Here is a 20,587-nt window from a genome sequence, read left to right on the forward strand (position 1 = left end):
AGAAGGGTTGAGAAGGGTTGGGTAATGGAATGATGAAGAGAGAAAGCAGATGGGACAGGAAGAAGCGTTGGGTAATGGAATGATGAAGAGAGAAAGCAGATGGGACAGGAAGAAGCGTTGGGTAATGGAATGATGAAGAGAGAAAGCAGATGGAACAGGAAGAAGGGTTGAGAAGGGTTGGGTAATGGAATGATGAAGAGAGAAAGCAGATGGGACAGGAAGAAAGGATGAGAAGGGTTGGGTAATGGAATGATGAAGAGAGAAAGCAGATGGAACAGGAAGAAAGGATGAGAAGGGTTGGGTAATGGAATGATGAAGTGAGAAAGCAGATGGGACAGGAAGAAGGGTTGGGTAATGGAATGATGAAGAGAGAAAGCAGATGGAACAGGAAGAAGGGTTGAGAAGGGTTGGGTAATGGAATGATGAAGTGAGAAAGCAGATGGGACAGGAAGAAGGGTTGGGTAGTGGAATGATGAAGAGAGAAAGCAGATGGAACAGGAAGAAGAGTTGAGAAGGGTTGGGTAATGGAATGATGAAGAGAGAAAGCAGATGGAACAGGAAGAAGGGTTGAGAAGGGTTGGGTAATGGAATGATGAAGAGAGAAAGCAGATGGGACAGGAAGAAAGGATGAGAAGGGTTGGGTAATGGAGACAAAGAGAGAAATTAGTTTTGACAGAATGGGAGGTAGAGAAAGAGGGGGATAGGTTAGACTTTGAAGACATCGAACTAACCACATACAACACAGGTCTGTGAAATGAACCCAGTTAAGGACATCAGTGTATTCTGGGAGGAGTTAGATATATTAGTAGTTGATGCATGTTCAAGATGGCCTCCATTAAGCAGTACATGATACCTATTCCCAACCTCTGACACGTAGACACACACACACAGTAACCAGACACTCATACACGCATGGACACACACACACCGAAGGCAGCAGGTGATTCATGGAGAGGAGATGAAATAGGAGAACCCTCACAAAACATCATGCGGGAACAGCCCTTCACCTAGTCTCCACGTAGCTAACAGCCCTTCACCTAGTCTCCACGTAGCTAACAGCCCTTCACCTAGTCTCCACGTAGCTAACAGCCCTTCACCTAGTCTCCAAGTAGCTAACAGCCCTTCATCTATTCTCCACGTAGCTAACAGCCTTTCACCTTGTCTCAACGTAGCTGATAACCCTTCACTTAGTCTCCATGTAGCTAACAGCCCTTCACCTAGTCTCCACGTAGCTAACAGCCCTTCACCTAGTCTCCACATAGCTAACAGCCCTTCACCTAGTCTCCATGTAGCTAACAGCACTTCACCTAGTCTCCACGTAGCTAACAGCACTTCACCTAGTTTCCACGTAGCTGACAACCCTTCACCTAGTCTCCACGTAGCTAACAGCCCTTTACCTAGTTTCCACGTAGCTGACAACCCTTCACCTAGTCTCCACGTAGCTAACAGCCCTTCACCTAGTTTCCACGTAGCTAACAGCCCTTCACCTAGTTTCCACGTAGCTGACAACCCTTCACCTAGTCTCCACGTAGCTAACAGCCCTTCACCTAGTTTCCACGTAGCTAACAGCCCTTTACCTAGTTTCCACGTAGCTGACAACCCTTCACCTAGTCTCCACGTAGCTAACAGCCCTTCACCTAGTTTCAACGTAGCTAACAGCCCTTCACCTAGTTTCCACGTAGCTGACAACCCTTCACCTAGTCTCCACGTAGCTAACAGCCCTTTACCTAGTTTCCACGTAGCTGACAACCCTTCACCTAGTCTCCATGTAGCTAACAGCCCTTCACCTAGTCTCCACGTAGCTAACAGCCCTTCACCTAGTTTCCACGTAGCTGACAACCCTTCACCTAGTCTCCACGTAGCTAACAGCCCTTCACCTAGTTTCCACATAGCTGACAACCCTTCACCTAGTCTCCACGTAGCTAACAGCCCTTCACCTAGTTTCCACGTAGCTGACAACCCTTCACCTAGTCTCCACATAGCTAACAGCCCTTTACCTAGTCTCCACATAGCTAACAGCCCTTCACCTTGTCTCCACGTAGCTAACAGCCCTTCACCTAGTCTCCAAGTAGCTAACAGCCCTTCACCTAGTCTCCATGTAGCTAACAGCCCTTCACCTAGTCTCCATGTAGCTAACAGCCCTTCACCGAGTCTCCAAGTAGCTAACAGCCCTTCACCTAGTGTCCATGGAGCTAACAGCCCTTCACCTAGTCTCCATGGAGCTAACAGCCCTTGGCCTAGTCTCCAAGTAGCTCACAGCCCTTCACCTACTCCCGATGTAGCTAACAGCCCTTCACCTAGTCTCCAAGTAGCTAACAGCCCTTCATCTAGTCTCATGGACACACACACACCGAAGGCAGCAGGTGATTCATGGAGAGGAGATGAAATAGGAGAACCCTCACAAAACATCATGCGGGAACAGCCCTTCACCTAGTCTCCACGTAGCTAACAGCCCTTCACCTAGTCTCCACGTAGCTAACAGCCCTTCACCTAGTCTCCACGTAGCTAACAGCCCTTCACCTAGTCTCCATGTAGCTAACAGCCCTTCACCTAGTCTCCACGTAGCTAACAGCCCTTCACCTAGTCTCCACGTAGCTAACAGCCCTTCACCTAGTCTCCACGTAGCTAACAGCCCTTCACCTAGTCTCCACATAGCTAACAGCCCTTCACCTAGTCTCCATGTAGCTAACAGCACTTCACCTAGTCTCCACGTAGCTAACAGCCCTTCACCTAGTTTCCACGTAGCTGACAACCCTTCACCTAGTCTCCACGTAGCTAACAGCCCTTTACCTAGTTTCCACGTAGCTGACAACCCTTCACCTAGTCTCCACGTAGCTAACAGCCCTTCACCTAGTTTCCACGTAGCTAACAGCCCTTCACCTAGTTTCCACGTAGCTGACAACCCTTCACCTAGTCTCCACGTAGCTAACAGCCCTTCACCTAGTTTCCACGTAGCTGACAACCCTTCACCTAGTTTCCACGTAGCTGACAACCCTTCACCTAGTCTCTACGTAGCTAACAGCCCTTTACCTAGTTTCCACGTAGCTGACAACCCTTCACCTAGTCTCCACGTAGCTAACAGCCCTTCACCTAGTCTCCACGTAGCTAACAGCCCTTCACCTAGTTTCCACGTAGCTGACAACCCTTCACCTAGTCTCCAAGTAGCTAACAGCCCTTCACCTAGTTTCCACGTAGCTAACAGCCCTTCACCTAGTCTCCACATAGCTAACAGCCCTTCACCTAGTCTCCACGTAGCTAACAGCACTTCACCTAGTCTCCACGTAGCTAACAGCCCTTCACCTAGTTTCCACGTAGCTGACAACCCTTCACCTAGTCTCCACGTAGCTAACAGCCCTTCACCTAGTTTCCACGTAGCTGACAACCCTTCACCTAGTCTCCACATAGCTAACAGCCCTTTACCTAGTCTCCACATAGCTAACAGCCCTTCACCTAGTCTCCACGTAGCTAACAGCCCTTCACCTAGTTTCCACGTAGCTAACAGCCCTTCACCTAGTTTCCACGTAGCTAACAGCCCTTCACCTCGTCTCCACGTAGCTAAGAGCCCTTCACCTAGTTTCCACGTAGCTGACAACCCTTCACCTAGTCTCCACGTAGCTAACAGCCCTTCACCTAGTTTCCACATAGCTGACAACCCTTCACCTAGTCTCCACGTAGCTAACAGCCCTTCACCTAGTTTCCACGTAGCTGACAACCCTTCACCTAGTCTCCACATAGCTAACAGCCCTTTACCTAGTCTCCACATAGCTAACAGCCCTTCACCTTGTCTCCACGTAGCTAACAGCCCTTCACCTAGTCTCCACGTAGCTAACAGCCCTTCACCTCGTCTCCACGTAGCTAAGAGCCCTTCACCTAGTCTCCAAGTAGATAACAGCCCTTCACCTTGTATCCAAGTAGATAACAGCCCTTCACCTAGTCTCCATGTAGCTAACAGCCCTTCACCGAGTCTCCAAGTAGCTAACAGCCCTTCACCTAGTGTCCATGGAGCTAACAGCCCTTCACCTAGTCTCCATGGAGCTAACAGCCCTTGGCCTAGTCTCCAAGTAGCTCACAGCCCTTCACCTACTCCCGATGTAGCTAACAGCCCTTCACCTAGTCTCCAAGTAGCTAACAGCCCTTCATCTAGTCTCATGGACACACACACACCGAAGGCAGCAGGTGATTCATGGAGAGGAGATGAAATAGGAGAACCCTCACAAAACATCATGCGGGAACAGCCCTTCACCTAGTCTCCACGTAGCTAACAGCCCTTCACCTAGTCTCCACGTAGCTAACAGCCCTTCACCTAGTCTCCACGTAGCTAACAGCCCTTCACCTAGTCTCCACGTAGCTAACAGCCCTTCACCTAGTCTCCACATAGCTAACAGCCCTTCACCTAGTCTCCATGTAGCTAACAGCACTTCACCTAGTCTCCACGTAGCTAACAGCCCTTCACCTAGTTTCCACGTAGCTGACAACCCTTCACCTAGTCTCCACGTAGCTAACAGCCCTTTACCTAGTTTCCACGTAGCTGACAACCCTTCACCTAGTCTCCACGTAGCTAACAGCCCTTCACCTAGTTTCCACGTAGCTAACAGCCCTTCACCTAGTTTCCACGTAGCTGACAACCCTTCACCTAGTCTCCACGTAGCTAACAGCCCTTCACCTAGTTTCCACGTAGCTGACAACCCTTCACCTAGTTTCCACGTAGCTGACAACCCTTCACCTAGTCTCTACGTAGCTAACAGCCCTTTACCTAGTTTCCACGTAGCTGACAACCCTTCACCTAGTCTCCACGTAGCTAACAGCCCTTCACCTAGTCTCCACGTAGCTAACAGCCCTTCACCTAGTTTCCACGTAGCTGACAACCCTTCACCTAGTCTCCACGTAGCTAACAGCCCTTCACCTAGTTTCCACGTAGCTAACAGCCCTTCACCTAGTCTCCACATAGCTAACAGCCCTTCACCTAGTCTCCACATAGCTAACAGCACTTCACCTAGTCTCCACGTAGCTAACAGCCCTTCACCTAGTTTCCACGTAGCTGACAACCCTTCACCTAGTCTCCACGTAGCTAACAGCCCTTCACCTAGTTTCCACGTAGCTGACAACCCTTCACCTAGTCTCCACATAGCTAACAGCCCTTTACCTAGTCTCCACATAGCTAACAGCCCTTCACCTTGTCTCCACGTAGCTAACAGCCCTTCATCTAGTCTCCACGTAGCTAACAGCCCTTCACCTAGTTTCCACGTAGCTAACAGCCCTTCACCTAGTTTCCACGTAGCTAACAGCCCTTCACCTCGTCTCCACGTAGCTAAGAGCCCTTCACCTAGTCTCCAAGTAGATAACAGCCCTTCACCTTGTATCCAAGTAGATAACAGCCCTTCACCTAGTCTCCAAGTAGCTAACAGCCCTTCACCTAGTTTCCACGTAGCTGACAACCCTTCACCTAGTCTCCACGTAGCTAACAGCCCTTCACCGAGTCTCCAAGTAGCTAACAGCCCTTCACCTAGTCTCCATGGAGCTAACAGCCCTTCACCTAGTCTCCATGGAGCTAACAGCCCTTGGCCTAGTCTCCAAGTAGCTCACAGCCCTTCACCTACTCCCGATGTAGCTAACAGCCCTTCACCTAGTCTCCAAGTACCTAACAGCCCTTCATCTAGTCTCATGGACACACACACACCGAAGGCAGCAGGTGATTCATGGAGAGGAGATGAAATAGGAGAACCCTCACAAAACATCATGCGGGAACAGCCCTTCACCTAGTCTCCACGTAGCTAACAGCCCTTCACCTAGTCTCCACGTAGCTAACAGCCCTTCACCTAGACTCCACGTAGCTAACAGCCCTTCACCTAGTCTCCACGTAGCTAACAGCCCTTCACCTAGTCTCCACATAGCTAACAGCCCTTCACCTAGTCTCCATGTAGCTAACAGCACTTCACCTAGTCTCCACGTAGCTAACAGCCCTTCACCTAGTTTCCACGTAGCTGACAACCCTTCACCTAGTCTCCACGTAGCTAACAGCCCTTTACCTAGTTTCCACGTAGCTGACAACCCTTCACCTAGTCTCCACGTAGCTAACAGCCCTTCACCTAGTTTCCACTTAGCTAACAGCCCTTCACCTAGTTTCCACGTAGCTGACAACCCTTCACCTAGTCTCCACGTAGCTAACAGCCCTTCACCTAGTTTCCACGTAGCTAACAGCCCTTCACCTAGTTTCCACGTAGCTGACAACCCTTCACCTAGTCTCCACGTAGCTAACAGCCCTTTACCTAGTTTCCACGTAGCTGACAACCCTTCACCTAGTCTCCACGTAGCTAACAGCCCTTCACCTAGTCTCCACGTAGCTAACAGCCCTTCACCTAGTTTCCACGTAGCTGACAACCCTTCACCTAGTCTCCACGTAGCTAACAGCCCTTCACCTAGTTTCCACATAGCTAACAGCCCTTCACCTAGTCTCCATGTAGCTAACAGCACTTCATCTAGTCTCATGGACACACACACACCGAAGGCAGCAGGTGATTCATGGAGAGGAGATGAAATAGGAGAACCCTCACAAAACATCATGCGGGAACAGCCCTTCACCTAGTCTCCACGTAGCTAACAGCCCTTCACCTAGTCTCCACGTAGCTAACAGCCCTTCACCTAGACTCCACGTAGCTAACAGCCCTTCACCTAGTCTCCACGTAGCTAACAGCCCTTCACCTAGTCTCCACATAGCTAACAGCCCTTCACCTAGTCTCCATGTAGCTAACAGCCCTTCACCTAGTCTCCACGTAGCTAACAGCCCTTTACCTAGTTTCCACGTAGCTGACAACCCTTCACCTAGTCTCCACGTAGCTAACAGCCCTTCACCTAGTTTCCACTTAGCTAACAGCCCTTCACCTAGTTTCCACGTAGCTGACAACCCTTCACCTAGTCTCCACGTAGCTAACAGCCCTTCACCTAGTTTCCACGTAGCTAACAGCCCTTCACCTAGTTTCCACGTAGCTGACAACCCTTCACCTAGTCTCCACGTAGCTAACAGCCCTTTACCTAGTTTCCACGTAGCTGACAACCCTTCACCTAGTCTCCACGTAGCTAACAGCCCTTCACCTAGTCTCCACGTAGCTAACAGCCCTTCACCTAGTTTCCACGTAGCTGACAACCCTTCACCTAGTCTCCACGTAGCTAACAGCCCTTCACCTAGTTTCCACGTAGCTGACAACCCTTCACCTAGTCTCCACGTAGCTAACAGCCCTTCACCTAGTCTCCACGTAGCTAACAGCCCTTCACCTAGTCTCCACATAGCTAACAGCCCTTCACCTAGTCTCCACGTAGCTAACAGCACTTCACCTAGTCTCCACGTAGCTAACAGCCCTTCACCTAGTTTCCACGTAGCTGACAACCCTTCACCTAGTCTCCACGTAGCTAACAGCCCTTCACCTAGTTTCCACGTAGCTGACAACCCTTCACCTAGTCTCCACATAGCTAACAGCCCTTTACCTAGTCTCCACATAGCTAACAGCCCTTCACCTTGTCTCCACGTAGCTAACAGCCCTTCACCTAGTCTCCACGTAGCTAACAGCCCTTCACCTATTCTCCATGTAGCTAACAGCCCTTCACCGAGTCTCCAAGTAGCTAACAGCCCTTCACCTAGTCTCCACGTAGCTAACAGCCCTTCACCTAGTTTCCACGTAGCTGACAACCCTTCACCTAGTCTCCACGTAGCTAACAGCCCTTTACCTAGTTTCCACGTAGCTAACAGCCCTTCACCTAGTTTCCACGTAGCTGACAACCCTTCACCTAGTCTCCACGTAGCTAACAGCCCTTTACCTAGTTTCCACGTAGCTGACAACCCTTCACCTAGTCTCCACGTAGCTAACAGCCCTTCACCTAGTCTCCACGTAGCTAACAGCCCTTCACCTAGTTTCCACGTAGCTGACAACCCTTCACCTAGTCTCCACGTAGCTAACAGCCCTTCACCTAGTTTCCACGTAGCTGACAACCCTTCACCTAGTCTCCACGTAGCTAACAGCCCTTCACCTAGTCTCCACGTAGCTAACAGCCCTTCACCTAGTCTCCACATAGCTAACAGCCCTTCACCTAGTCTCCACGTAGCTAACAGCACTTCACCTAGTCTCCACGTAGCTAACAGCCCTTCACCTAGTTTCCACGTAGCTGACAACCCTTCACCTAGTCTCCACGTAGCTAACAGCCCTTCACCTAGTTTCCACGTAGCTGACAACCCTTCACCTAGTCTCCACATAGCTAACAGCCCTTTACCTAGTCTCCACATAGCTAACAGCCCTTCACCTTGTCTCCACGTAGCTAACAGCCCTTCACCTAGTCTCCACGTAGCTAACAGCCCTTCACCTATTCTCCATGTAGCTAACAGCCCTTCACCGAGTCTCCAAGTAGCTAACAGCCCTTCACCTAGTCTCCACGTAGCTAACAGCCCTTCACCTAGTCTCCATGGAGCTAACAGCCCTTGGCCTAGTCTCCAAGTAGCTCACAGCCCTTCACCTACTCCCGATGTAGCTAACAGCCCTTCACCTAGTCTCCAAGTAGCTAACAGCCCTTCATCTAGTCTCCACGTAGCTAACAGCCTTTCACCTTGTCTCAACGTAGCTGACAACCCTTCACTTAGTCTCCATGTAGCTAACAGCCCTTCACCTAGTCTCCACATAGCTAACAGCCCTTCACCTAGTCTCCACGTAGCTAACAGCCCTTCACCTAGTCTCCACATAGCTAACAGCCCTTCACCTAGTCTCCACGTAGCTAACCGACCTTCACCTAGTCTCCACATAGCTAACCGACCTTCACCTTGTCTCCACGTAGCTAACAGCCCTTCACCTAGTCTCCACATAGCTAACAGCCCTTCACCTAGTCTCCACATAGCTAACAGCCCTTCACCTTGTCTCCACATATCTAACAGCCCTTCACCTAGTGTCCATATAGCTAACAGCCCTTCACTTAGTCTCCACGTAGCTAACAGCCCTTCACCTAGTCTCCACGTAGCTAATAGCCCTTCACCTAGTCTCCACATAGCTAACAGCCCTTCACCTTGTCTCCACATAGCTAACAGCCCTTCACCTAGTCTCCACATAGCTAACAGCCTTTCACCTAGTCTCCACATAGCTAACAGCCCTTCACCTTGTCTCCACATAGCTAACAGCCCTTCACCTAGTCTCCATGTAGCTAACAGCCCTTCACCTAGTCTCCACATAGCTAACAGCCCTTCACCTAGTCTCCACATAGCTAACAGCCCTTCACCTAGTCTCCACATAGCTAACAGCCCTTCACCTAGTCTCCACATAGCTAACAGCCCTTCACCTAGTCTCCACATAGCTAACAGCCCTTCACCTAGTCTCCACATAGCTAACAGCCCTTCACCTAGTCTCCACATAGCTAACAGCCCTTCACCTAGTCTCCAAGTAGCTAACAGCCCTTCATCTAGTCTACAAGTAGCTAACATCCCTTCACCTAGTCTCCATGTAGCTAACAGCCCTTCACCTAGTCTCCACATAGCTAACAGCCCTTCGCCTAGTCTCCACATAGCTAACAGCCCTTCACCTAGTCTCCACATAGCTAACAGCCCTTCACCTTGTCTCCACATAGCTAACAGCCCTTCACCTAGTCTCCACATAGCTAACAGCCCTTCACCTAGTCTCCACATAGCTAACAGCCCTTCGCCTAGTCTCCACATAGCTAACAGCCCTTCACCTAGTCTCCATGTAGCTAACAGCCCTTCGCCTAGTCTCCACATAGCTAACAGCCCTTCACCTAGTCTCCACATAGCTAACAGCCCATCACCTTGTCTCCACATAGCTAACAGCCCATCACCTTGTCTCCACATAGCTAACAGCCCTTCACCTAGTCTCCACATAGCTAACAGCCCTTTACCTAGTCTCCACGTAGCTAACAGCCCTTCATCTAGTCTCCACATAGCTAACAGCCCTTCACCTAGTCTCCACGTAGCTAACAGCCCTTCACCTAGTCTCCACATAGCTAACAGCCCTTCACCTAGTCACCACATAGCTAACAGCCCTTTACCTAGTCTCCACGTAGCTAACAGCCCTTCATCTAGTCTCCACATAGCTAACAGCCCTTCATCTAGTCTCCACATAGCTAACAGCCCTTCACCTAGTCTCCACGTAGCTAACAGCCCTTCACCTTGTCTCCACATAGCTAACAGCCCATCACCTTGTCTCCACATAGCTAACAGTCCTTCACCTAGTCTCCGCGTATCTAAGAGCACCAATGTTCTGAAAATGTTCCTTATAGTTTATTTTCAGTTATGAACATTGTCACCTAACCTTCCATTTGTCTACCACTTAACGTAGCAATTATCTAATTTCATTCTTTGAACCTTCAGGTAAGGAGCATTGCACCCAAACATTACATTTGTCTATTTCAATGTTTGTTTCCGAATACACTCCCACTCAAAATAATAGCTTTATGTAGTCCAAACATTGTAATTTAACAGGTAGGCTGTATATGATAATGATAAACAGTATATGATAATGTATAAGATACTGTAAGATACCATATAATGTACTGTATAATAAACTGTATAAAATACTGTATAATATACTGAATAATTAACAGTATATGATACTGTACATGATACTATATACGATACTGTACAATGTACTCTATAAGATACCGTATTATATACTGTTTAAGATACTCTATACTATACTGTATAAGATACTGTATAATAAACTGTATAAAATAATGTATGAAATGGTGTATAATAAACAGCATACGATACTGTATAAGATACTGTACAATATCCGTATAGTATACTGTATAACATGCTGTATAATGTACTGTATAATATACTGTATAATATACCATATAATATACCATATAATATACTGTGTAAGCTATTGTATAAGATACTGTATTAGATACTGTATAAGATACTGCATGATATACTGTATAAGATACTGTATTAGATACTGTATAATATACTGTATGATATACTGTATTAGATCATGTATAAGATACTGTAAGAAATACTGTATGAAATACTGCATACAATACTGTATTAGATAAAGGTATGATATAATGTATAAGATACTGTAGTAGATACTGTAGTAGATACTGTATGATATATTGTATAAGATACTGTATTAGATACTGTATTATATACTGTATTAGATACTTATAAGATACTGTATGAAATACTGCATACAATACTGTATTAGATACTGTATGATATAATGTATAAGATACTGTATTCGATACTGTGTTATATACTGTATAAGATACTGTATAAAATACTGTATTAGATACTGTATTAGATACGGTATAAGATACTGTATTAGATACTGTATTAGATACTGTGTTATATACTGTATAAGATACTGTATAAGATACTGTATTAGATACTGTATTAGATACTTATTAGATACTGTATAAGATACTGTATGATATACTTTATAAGCTAGTGTATTATATACTGTATTAGATCATGTATAAGATACTGTAAGAAATACTGTATGTAATACTGCATACAATACTGTATTAGATACTGTATGATATAATGTATAAGATACTGTAGTAGATACTGTATTATATACTGTATAAGATACTGTATGAAGTCTACTATCTACTTCTAGCAGGGATGGGTTATAGTGGGACACCTATAGCAGGGATGGGTTATAGTGGGACACCTATAGCAGGGATGGGTTATAGTGGGACACCTATAGCAGGGATGGGTTAGGGTTGTAGTGGGAGACCTCTAGCAGGGATGGGTTATAGTCGGAAACCTATAGCAGGGATGGGTTATAGTGGGAAACCTCTAGCAGGGATGGGTTATAGTGGGACACCTTTAGCAGGGATGGGTTATAGTGGGAAACCTCTAGCAGGGATGGGTTATAGTGGGACACATATAGCAGGGATGGGTTAGGGTTATAGTGGGAAACCTATAGCAGGGATGGGTTATAGTGGGAAACCTATAGCAGGGATGGGTTGTAGTGGGAAACCTATAGCAGGGATGGGTTATAGTGGGACACCTCTAGCAGGGATGGGTTATAGTGGGACACCTATAGCAGGGATGGGTTATAGTGGGACACCTATAGCAGGGATGGGTTATAGTGGGACACCTCTAGCAGGGATGGGGTTATAGTGGGACACCTATAGCAGGGATGGGTTATAGTGGGACACCTATAGCAGGGATGGGTTATAGTGGGACACCTCTAGCAGGGATGGGTTATAGTGGGACACCACTAGCAGGGATGGGTTATAGTGGGACACCTCTAGCAGGGATGGGTTATAGTGGGAAACCTATAGCAGGGATGGGGTTATATTGGGACACCTATAGCAGGGATGGGTTATAGTGGGACACCTATAGCAGGGATGGGTTATAGTGGGACACCTCTAGCAGGGATGGGTTATAGTGGGACACCACTAGCAGGGATGGGTTATAGTGGGACACCTCTAGCAGGGATGGGTTATAGTGGGAAACCTATAGCAGGTTTGTGTGTATGAATTTGTGTCTGCCTGCCTGTCTGTCTGTCTGTCTGTCTGTCTGTCTGTCTGTCTGTCTGTCTGTCTGTCTGTCTGTCTGTCTGTCTGTCTGTCTGTGTACGTGTGTGTGTGTGTGAGTGTTTGTGTGTGTGTGAGTGTTTGTTTGTGTGAGGTGGTGTGTGCGTTTGTGTGTTTGTGTCTGTCTGTCTGTCTGTCTGTGTGTGTGTTTGTGCGTGTGAGTGTTTGTGTGTGTGTGTTGGTGTGTGCGTTTGTGTGTGTGTATGTGAGTGTGTTTGTGTGTGTGTATGTGAGTGTGTTTGTGTGTGTGTATGTGAGTGTGTATGTGAGTGTGGACATCTGATGTTTTCTCAGGGGGTGTGTGAAGTGTACAGGGACATGTAACTGGAGAGCCCTTCTGACAAGGTGACAAGACCCTGATCTTCTCATGTGACAGATTTGTTTGTGTTTGTGTGTGTGTTTGTGTGTGTGTTTGTGTGTGTGTTTGTGTGTGTCAGTGTATGTCCCAATTGTGCTGTAAAGACTGTTGCAGTGGTGTGTGTGCATATTGAGGAGGGAGGGGGAGGGAGAGAGAGAGAGAGAGAGAGAGAGGGAGAGAGAGAAAGAGAATAGAGGTTGAATGAGAGAGAGAGAGGGAGGGAGGGAGAGAGAGAAGAGAGAGAGAGACAGAGTATATATATATAGAGAGAGAGACAGAGAGAGAAAGAGAAAGTGAGCAGTGAGCATAGCCTTGCTATTGAGAAAAGGCAGCCATAGGCAGACATGGCTCTCAAGAGAAGACAGGCTATGTGCTCACTGCCCACAAAAATGGAAACTGAGCTGCACTTCCTAACCTCCTGTCAAATGTATGACCATATTAGAGACACATATTTCCCTCAGATTACACAGACCCACAAAGAATTTGAAAACAAACCCAATTTTGATAAATTAACATATCTGTTTGTTGAAATACCTCAGTGTCATCACAGCAGCAAGATTTGTAACCTGTTGCCACAAGAAATGTGCAGAACAAAACCGTTGTAAATACTTGAATAGTTTTACACTCTTGTTTATTATCTATTTCACTTGCTTTGACAATGTAGACATACATTTTCAATGTGAATTAAGCCCTTTCAATTGAATTAAGAGAGAGAGACACACAGAGAGAGAGAGACATAGAGAGAGACACAGAGAGAGAGAGAGAGAGAGACAGAGAGAGACACAGAGAGACACAGAGAGAGACAGAGAGAGAGAGAGAGAGAGAGAGAGAGAGAGAGAGAGAGAGAGAGAGAGACAGAGAGACAGAGAGAGAGAGAGACAGAGAGACAGAGAGAGAGAGAGAGAGAGAGAGACAGAGAGACACAGAGAGAGACACAGAGAGAGACACAGAGAGAGAGAGACACACACAGAAAGAGATACAGAGAGAGAGAGGCAGAGAGAGAGAGACACACAGAGAGAGACACACAGAGAGTAGACACACAGAGAGAGAGACACACAGAGAGAGACACACAGAGAGAGACGCAGAGAGAGAGAGAGAGAGAGAGAGAGAGAGACAGAGAGAGAGACAGAGAGAGACAGAGAGAGAGACGCAGAGAGAGAGAGACAGAGAGAGAGACAGAGAGAGACAGAGAGAGAGACGCAGAGAGAGAGAGAGACAGAGAGAGAGACACACAGAGAGAGACACACAGAGAGAGACGCAGAGAGAGAGAGAGAGACAGAGAGAGAGACAGAGAGAGACAGAGAGATAGAGACACAGAGAGAGAGACACAGAGAGAGAGAGAGACACACAGAAAGAGATACAGAGAGAGAGACACAGAGAGAGAGAGAGACACAGAGAGAGAGAGAGATACACAGAAAGAGATACAGAGAGAGAGAGACAGAGAGAGAGAGAGACACAGAGAGAGACACACAGAGAGAGACACACAGAGAGAGAGACACGCAGAGAGAGACACACAGAGAGAGACGCAGAGAGAGAGAGAGAGAGACACAGAGAGAGAGACACACAGAGAGAGAGAGACACAGAGAGAGAGAGAGACACACAGAAAGAGATACAGAGAGAGAGAGACAGAGAGAGAGAGACACAGAGAGAGACACACAGAGAGAGACACACAGAGAGAGAGACACGCAGAGAGAGACACACAGAGAGAGACGCAGAGAGAGAGAGAGAGAGAGACAGAGAGAGACAGAGAGAGAGACGCAGAGAGAGAGAGAGACAGAGAGAGAGACAGAGAGAGACAGAGAGAGAGACGCAGAGAGAGAGAGAGACAGAGAGAGAGACACACAGAGAGAGACACACAGAGAGAGACACACAGAGAGAGACGCAGAGAGAGAGAGAGATAGACAGAGAGAGAGACAGAGAGAGAGATGCAGAGAGAGAGAGAGACAGAGAGAGACAGGGTAGCTAAGGACAGTTGATGTTGGTTGCTGTGTCATGGAGGTCACAGCATTGTTGTTGTGGAAAGGAAAATGTATAGTCATAGTCAAGAGCTGTACACACACACTCTCACGTATATCATTTCAGAGTGGTAATCTTCTCAACCTTTTCCATATGCGTGTGTGTGTGTGTGAGTGTGTTGAGAGAGAGGAGATGCGAGAGGGGAGAGAGAGAGGGAGGGGTGGCATTCCATACAGGGCGCCCTGCATTAGTCACCCACATTGGGGTTGAAGTCAGATGACGCTAGGGTAGAGGGTGCAGGGCAGGAAAGGGCAGGAAAGAGGGTCACAATGTGTGTGTGTGTGTGTGTGTGTGTGTGTGTGTGTGTGTGTGTGTGTGTGTGTGTGTGTGTGTGTGTGTGTGTGTGTGTGTGTGTGTGTGTGTGTGTGTGTGTGTGTGAGAGAGAGAGAGTCTAATAGCTCACAGGCTGTCCTGAGCTCTCCCTCTCTCTCTCAAGCACACACACACACACACACACACACACACACACACACACACACACACACACACACACACACACACACACACACACACACACACACACACACAGTCTCACACTGTTATATATCACCTGATTTCCAAAAGTTAGTGACTATAGAGATTGAGTTAGTATTTGTAGAAACACACACACACACGCACACACACAAACAGGTGTGTGAATAGACAGACACACACTCCAGGATGTGTGTACAAATACTCAATGACTCCTATCAAGGTTGAAGGGGCCTATAAACAATGGCAGTTAAAGGTGATACAATTTTAGGCATGCAATGTGGCCTTGTCCTCCACCACACTTACTGAGAATGAAACTGGATTGAAAACACACAGATCAACCCAGATATCGTGTCTAGGTATGCAGAGCACACGAACTCAGCAAAAAAAGTTGAGCTCTGTCATGTTTTTTTTTCTCCACACGTTTTGATTTAAACACTTCTCAGTAGTTGGTATTCAGACATGTCTTATGCAGGTGCGTGGTAAGGCAAGCTATGTGGGTGTGGCTCCTTTGAACGTTGAATACATTTAATTCAACCGGCTCGAATTGATCAGGAGGTTTTTCATACATTTCGTTTTTTTTGTTTTGTTTTTCTGTCCATTGATCTAAAGCAATCCCTTTAAATACTGTTGACCTTTGAATTTGAATTTGATCGGCACAACGCCAGAACGTGAACTTAGGGGAAATGCGTTCAGAATGTGGATAAAGAAGTGTTTAATTTGTCTCTGTTTCAGAACCCAATGCTTAGATTTAAAACACTCAGACAATACAGCTTATTTATGTTTAGGGAAATATTCACAAATCTTTAACTGTAAAGAACTGTATATATACTGTATACCCTATAGTGTATTATAGTATATATATATACTATATACCCTATAGTGTATTATAGTATAAATGTACTGTATACATTATAATGTATTATAGTATATATATACTGTATACCCTATAATGTATTATAGTATATATATACTGTACACCCTATAGTATAAATATACTATATACCCTATAATGTATTATAGTATAAATATACTGTATACCCTATAATGTATTATAGTATAAATATTCTGTATACCATATAATGTATTATAGTATAAATATACTATATACCCTATAATGTATTATAGTATAAATATACTATATACCCTATAATGTATTATAGTATAAATATTCTGTATACCATATAATGTATTATAGTATAAATATACTGTATACCCTATAATGTATTATAGTATAAATATACTGTATACCCTATAATGTATTATAGTATAAATATACTGTATACCATATAATGTATTATAGTATAAATATACTGTATACCCTATAATGTATTATAGTATAAATATACTGTATACCCTATAATGTATTATAGTATAAATATACTGTATACCCTATAATGTATTATAGTGTAAATATACTGTATACCCTATAATGTATTATAGTATAAATATACTGTATACCATATAATGTATTATAGTATAAATATACTGTATACCCTATAGGGTATTATAGTATAAATATACTGTATACCCTATAATGTATTATAGTGTAAATATACTGTATACCCTATAATGTATTATAGTATAAATATACTGTATACCCTATAATGTATTATAGTATAAATATACTGTATACCCTATAGTGTATTATAGTATAAATATACTGTATACCCTATAGTGTATTATAGTATATATATACTGTATACCCTATAGTGTATTATAGTATATATATACTGTATACCCTATAATGTATTATAGTGTATATATATACTGTATACCCTATAATGTATTATAGTATACATATACTGTATACCCTATAATGTATTATAGTATACATATACTGTATACCCTATAGTGTATACCCTATAGTGTATTATAGTATAAATATACTGTATACCCTATAATGTATTAGAGTATAAATATACTGTATACCCTATAGTGTATTATAGTATAAATATACTGTATACCCTATAATGTATTATAGTATAAATATACTGTATACCCTATAATGTATTATAGTATAAATATACTGTATACCCTATAGTGTATACCCTATAGTGTATTATAGTATAACTATACTGTATACCCTATAATGTATTATAGTATTAATATACTGTATACCCTATAGTGTATTATAGTATAACTATACTGTATACCCTATAATGTATTATAGTATTAATATACTGTATACCCTATAGTGTATTATAGTATAAATATACTGTATACCCTATAGTGTATTAGAGAATAAATATACTGTATACCCTATAGTGTATTATAGTATAAATATACTGTATACCCTATAGTGTATTAGAGTATAAATATACTGTATACCCTATAATGTATTAGAGTATAAATATACTGTATACCCTATAGTGTATTATAGTATAAATATACTGTATACCCTATAATGTATTATAGTATAAATATACTGTATACCCTATAGTGTATTATAGTATAAATATACTGTATACACTATAATGTATTATAGCATAAATATACTGTATACCCTATAATGTATTATAGTATAAATATACTGTATACCCTATAGTATAAATATACTGTATACCTTATAATGTATTATAGTATAAATATACTGTATACCCTATAATGTATTATAGTATAAATATACTGTATACCCTATAGTATAAATATACTGTATACCTTATAATGTATTATAGTATAAATATACTATATACCCTATAATGTATTATAGTATAAATATACTGTATACTCTATAATGTATTATAGTATTAATATACTGTATACCCTATAGTGTATTATAGCATAAATATACTGTATACCCTATAATGTATTATAGTATAAATATACTGTATACCCTATAGTATAAATATACTGTATACCTTATAATGTATTATAGTATAAATATACTGTATACCCTATAATGTATTATAGTATAAATATACTGTATACCCTATAATGTATTATAGTATTAATATACTGTATACACTATAATGTATTATAGTGTAAATATACTGTATACCCTATAGTGTATTATAGTGTAAATATACTGTATACCCTATAATGTGTTATAGTATAAATATACTGTATACCCTATAATGTATTATAGTGTAAATATACTGTATACCCTATAGTGTATTATAGTGTAAATATACTGTATACCCTATAATGTATTATAGTATAAATATACTGTATACCCTATAGTATAAATATACTGTATACCTTATAATGTATTATAGTATAAATATACTGTATACCCTATAATGTATTATAGTATAAATATACTGTATACCCTATAGTATAAATATACTGTATACCTTATAATGTATTATAGTATAAATATACTGTATACCCTATAATGTATTATAGTATAAATATACTGTATACCCTATAATGTATTATAGTATTAATATACTGTATACCCTATAGTGTATTATAGTATAACTATACTGTATACCCTATAATGTATTATAGTATTAATATACTGTATACCCTATAATGTATTATAGTATAAATATACTGTATACCCTATAATGTATTATAGTATTAATATACTGTATACCCTATAATGTATTATAGCATAAATATACTGTATACCCTATAATGTATTATAGTATAAATGTACTGTATACCCTATAGTATAAATATACTGTATACCCTATAGTGTATTATAGTATAAATATACTGTATACCCTATAATGTATTATAGTATTAATATACTGTATACCCTATAATGTATTATAGCATAAATATACTGTATACCCTATAATGTATTATAGTATAAATGTACTGTATACCCTATAGTATAAATATACTGTATACCTTATAATGTATTATAGTATAAATATACTGCATACCCTATAATGTATTATAGTATAAATATACTGTATACCCTATAGTGTATTATAGTGTAAATATACTGTATACCCTATAATGTATTATAGTATAAATATACTGTATACCCTATAGTATAAATATACTGTATACCTTATAATGTATTATAGTATAAATATACTGTATACCCTATAATGTATTATAGTATAAATATACTGTATACCCTATAGTATAAATATACTGTATACCTTATAATGTATTATAGTATAAATATACTGTATACCCTATAATGTATTATAGTATAAATATACTGTATACCCTATAATGTATTATAGTATTAATATACTGTATACCCTATAGTGTATTATAGTATAACTATACTGTATACCCTATAATGTATTATAGTATTAATATACTGTATACCCTATAATGTATTATAGTATAAATATACTGTATACCCTATAATGTATTATAGTATTAATATACTGTATACCCTATAATGTATTATAGCATAAATATACTGTATACCCTATAATGTATTATAGTATAAATGTACTGTATACCCTATAGTATAAATATACTGTATACCCTATAGTGTATTATAGTATAAATATACTGTATACCCTATAATGTATTATAGTATTAATATACTGTATACCCTATAATGTATTATAGCATAAATATACTGTATACCCTATAATGTATTATAGTATAAATGTACTGTATACCCTATAGTATAAATATACTGTATACCCTATAGTGTATTATAGTATAAATATACTGTATACCCTACTGCCCACATTGAACATGGAACTGTGTGATAACAACCAGTATTGTGCGATCTCTCAGGATTAAAACTGTTTGATCTGTGCTCCATTCACGTCCAATTTGTATTACATTAAACATAATCCATGTTTTCTAGTGATCCTCAGCAACAACCACATGGAAGTGACATAATTTACTTAGAGGATGCAAATTCAAGTAAACAATACATTGGAATGATACGAAAAAGTAGGTTATCAAACTGAGGGGAACGAACGGTCAATCGGTATTTAAATACGTGTGTGGTTTTTACTGACAGTCACTACTGATCATGGCTAATGTTTAACAGGAGAAAACACGGAGAAAACCAATAGAATTCGTATGAGTACAACAACAAACACAAAGTGCATTGGGAAAACCTTTATCAAAATCAACCTGTGTATTGTACATGAAACGCATGCATTTGACCTTCACACAAAACCTCTTTAAAAATGCCAATATACAGGTGATATAGTGTCTTTTCAGACAAGCCATTGCTTTTTCCTTCCATGTTGGACCACTAACCCATAATGCTTCAGGGATAGAATTCGTTGCGCACAAAACGTTGGTTAGTAGATGCATCCAGAGGGTCATGCG

The 20,587-nt window shown here is 42.1% G+C and overlaps 1 protein-coding gene across 1 annotated transcript in view; it reads right to left on the reverse strand.

The window, feature by feature from the left end:
• Window positions 1-20,587, reverse strand: part of LOC135532474 (cytosolic 5'-nucleotidase 1A-like) — a gene marked incomplete at its 3' end in the record, with an annotated part of 90,815 nt that overhangs the window by 30,997 nt on the left and 39,231 nt on the right. The gene's annotated exons all lie outside the window — the stretch shown is intronic.

Source organism: Oncorhynchus masou, unplaced genomic scaffold (genome assembly GCF_036934945.1).
Source record: "Oncorhynchus masou masou isolate Uvic2021 unplaced genomic scaffold, UVic_Omas_1.1 unplaced_scaffold_1877, whole genome shotgun sequence".
NCBI classification, from domain to species: domain Eukaryota; kingdom Metazoa; phylum Chordata; class Actinopteri; order Salmoniformes; family Salmonidae; genus Oncorhynchus; species Oncorhynchus masou.